Source organism: Echeneis naucrates, chromosome 2, assembly GCF_900963305.1.
Source record: "Echeneis naucrates chromosome 2, fEcheNa1.1, whole genome shotgun sequence".
Classification (NCBI taxonomy): domain Eukaryota; kingdom Metazoa; phylum Chordata; class Actinopteri; order Carangiformes; family Echeneidae; genus Echeneis; species Echeneis naucrates.
Window position 1 is genome coordinate 7755403 of NC_042512.1, and position 3594 is coordinate 7758996.

Consider the following 3594-nt stretch of genomic DNA (forward strand, 5'->3'; position numbering starts at 1 on the left):
TGAAAATGGAGATCGGTAGAAGCAGATGACTTTGAAGATGAATTAATGTTTCAACGACAACATCAACAACTGTTTACTCACCTCTATGAGGCTGTGTGACGTCACTGGAGATCAAAGGCATTTCCTGTCCTTCATCGCTCTCCCACGCGACACCAACTCAAACGTCACCGGAACGGCGCATGCGCACGAAGAAGCTCACATTGTCTCGCGAATGAATGAAGTGAAACACAAATCAGCTGTTATTAGACAAATAAGTGGCGTTAAATTGAACTAAAAACAAATCTGTTGGTTTGTTCCTCCTAATACTTATTAAAATGCGTCTTTTCCTGCTTTCGCTCATTTTTGCAATCACAGACTGAGCGAAGCTGCGCACCTCGTCCACTGTGTGTGTGTGTGCTCTCTCTGCCGGTCTGAGCTCTCAGTTCATTTAAATACTTTGTTGGATCTGTCTGTCTGTATCATGTCAGAAACTTTGAAACACTCCGAACTTCTTTAAAACACGGTGGATTTACTGATATGAAAGTGTCCAGCAGTCCATGATGGATTATTATAGAAAGATATCAGCTTTAGACACAGACGCTGCTGATGACTGGAGAATCGTGACGTCATGGTGAAACTCAATGAATAAGCATTGGTGGTTCAGTGGTAGAATTCTCGCCTGCCACGCGGGAGGCCCGGGTTCGATTCCCGGCCAATGCAGAGTAACTCTTTATCAACATCCAGATGTTAGAAACACAGTGCTGCTTGGAAAATACCCTGATAGACTCCAACACACTGTGACTTTGTGAAACAACCAGTGGAGCCCCCTGGTGGTCAGTAGAAGTGCAGCCCCTCTGAGCTGGTGGCAGACCAAGGCTTCAGTCTGCACACATCTTCCACATGTGATGGCACACACACTGTGTATTGTGGCAACATCCGTCCCCTCAGAGAGAATCTGCTCTTTAACCCTCCTGTCGTTTTCACCCCCCGCCCCTTACTTTAGTGTTCCTGCTCTGTTTGATACGGTGGCCGGTAAGTGCAAAACTAAATTACAAAGTGCCAAACACTTTTACAAAGCGTGAAAATAATTTACATGTTGGAAAAATATGTTTACATTTTATTAAACAAAATTACATAAGAACACTTTTAACACGGACAAAACAAATTTACATTTTAGAAAACAATTTTACGTTTTAAGTTGCGAAACAAATTTCCAAAAGGCAGAATCTTCCGGAAGGGGAATGTACCAAATGCCGGAAGTGATCCAGAAGAAGATTGACTGTGAGCTCAAAAAGTTTGTATCTTGTGTGCAGGGAAAACTTAGCAGGCATAGATTAAATGATGTTTTGGCCGTTTTGTGGAAACAACTTGAGCCAATTTACGCGGTTGTGTTTTCCGTGCGGACGATCTGTAGAATGTTTCACGTTGATGAACGGACCAGACGGAAGGAGCACGCGCACAGGAGACATCTAATAAACAGCCGGAAAATGCTAAACAAGCTAAGTGTAGCATCGCGCTAACTAGCTTAAGCCGCTGTCAGACATGCAGTGAATTAAAGTGCACCGTTTCATTTTGCAGCCAATCGTTGTCTTCACGGAATAGCAACGCGTTTAGTTAGTATGCGTTGCTAGTTTTTATTTATTTTTTTGTTTTAGGCTTTCAGTTATGCTAAATGCACAATTGCTGCTGATTGTTTTAGCTGCTGCTAACTTTCTGTTTTGATACGGAACTCCGTTCATTCCAGCAGAACAACCATGAACATCATATAAACAATTCATGGAGGACAGAAAGTCAAAGTCAAAAGAACTGTGGGCCGAAAGGAAACAGGTCCAGGTACGTGTGTGGATATATCTGTAAAATATGGAAGCAAATATGTGTGTGTGTGTGAAATGAATGATATCTTTTTGTTATTTTAGCAGATAAACATGGATTGATGGCGCCACATGGAGCTGATTTAAAAGCTCAGAGAGGGAAAACACTCCCATTATATACAGATCCGGAGGTAGCAGCACCTGATCTACTGAAGCAAGCTGTCCAAGAAATGAGAACATTTAACAAGAAGATGGATGAAGGAGCAGACCTTCTTTTGTATCCAGACTGTTCAGAGGTGCTCCATGTGCCTGGGTCAGAAAGCCCATTCAAACTGGCAGAATATAAAAAGGAAATAGGAAAGGCACTTTTTTCATTTGCCTAGAAACACACTTTAGAGGAGGTTTGTGGATCTCTTCATTCAATATTTTTACATATTTATTCATTCTGATGTAGCATAATTAATAATGTGTTGTTTGTTTTTACTACAGAGGTTGATACATCAGACTCTGATTCTGAAATTGTCATCACATCGAGGAGCACAGCTGAATTCAATGCAGCTGAAACTGTGGTACGTTCATTTTTACAGTTTGTACTTTAATTTTATTATTATTAATTGATAGGATATGCATTTGGTTTCAAGCATTAAGTCTAAGAACCAAGTCTTGATTATTTGGCATTTACTATTCCAATCAGACACCCTGATAACCTTTCACCATTGATATATACTGTATGTGGTGAGGGAACAATAATGGAAGCTGTTTAAAGTTGCTGACAATTGTGTGCTTTTCTTCTCAGGTTTTTGAACCAAAAAAACACAGTTCTCCCACACAAACCTGAAGATAAAGGGTAGGTATTAGTTTTTACAAAAAATGTAATTTGTCTTTAAGTTGTTGATGTGATTGTGATGAACATGCGGTAGAAATTATCATACGTGTAATATCATTTATAACAAAATCATCTCTTATTTATAAATCTTATGGTTCCTCTCTACCTCTAAATGTTACTCAAAGCTCTGTTATACTCTGTATCATAAAGTTCATCAGTTTATCAATTTTATCATGTTTCAGAGATTCATCCACAGCTCAGCCTGGACAGGTATTAAGGCAGATTATGGCAGCCTGATGTTCTTTGCTTTCAGTGTGTTGTTTCAGACATTTTCATTTGTTTTTCAGACAGTAATATCTGACACTGAGGATCTGGATCCACCTGAAACAAATCCAGTCAGGAGGACTTGCTACGGGTAAGTAAAAAAACAACTCACTTAATTGTCTGGAACTTGAGACTTTTCAAACCTGACCTCAGTCCATCAGGAAGTAACAGGAGACTTACTGGGCGGACTGTGTCTTTTATTGTGAAGGTTTGGAAATCACAAAATTTTATAATTTGCTGAGAAAATACATTGCCAAGATGTAACTGAAGGTTTTTCTTTGCAGAAGGTCAGGCTGCTGTGTCTCTGGAGGATGTTTTCATGTTTGCAGCTGGGCTGACTTCACCTCCCCCGTCCGGATTGGAACCATCGCCAAGAATAGAGTTCCTGGATGACTCTCCATTCCCAGTTCCCAATACATGTTCAAACACATTGAAATTAGCACTCCTAGATTCACACACTGTGACTTGTAACTGTAACTTGTAATTGGTAACTAGATCACCCCTCGAGAACAGACTCCAAAAAGGTGTTTTTTTTGTATTCCTCACAGTTCAGATTTTCACCGTTAAGTTTTAGACAAAACACATTATTTCAAGAAGTTTTGTATTCCATACTTACAAAAATATAGGACTCATTACTTTGCTATAATTTTTATC

At 39.7% G+C, this 3594-nt stretch overlaps 1 non-coding gene across 1 annotated transcript; it reads left to right on the top strand.

Moving 5' to 3' along the window:
• The first annotated feature begins 628 nt into the window (after window positions 1–628).
• trnag-gcc (transfer RNA glycine (anticodon GCC)) lies at window positions 629–699 on the top strand. Its single transcript has one exon. It is a non-coding gene; the product is annotated as a tRNA-Gly (tRNA).
• The last annotated feature ends 2895 nt before the right edge of the window (window positions 700–3594 follow it).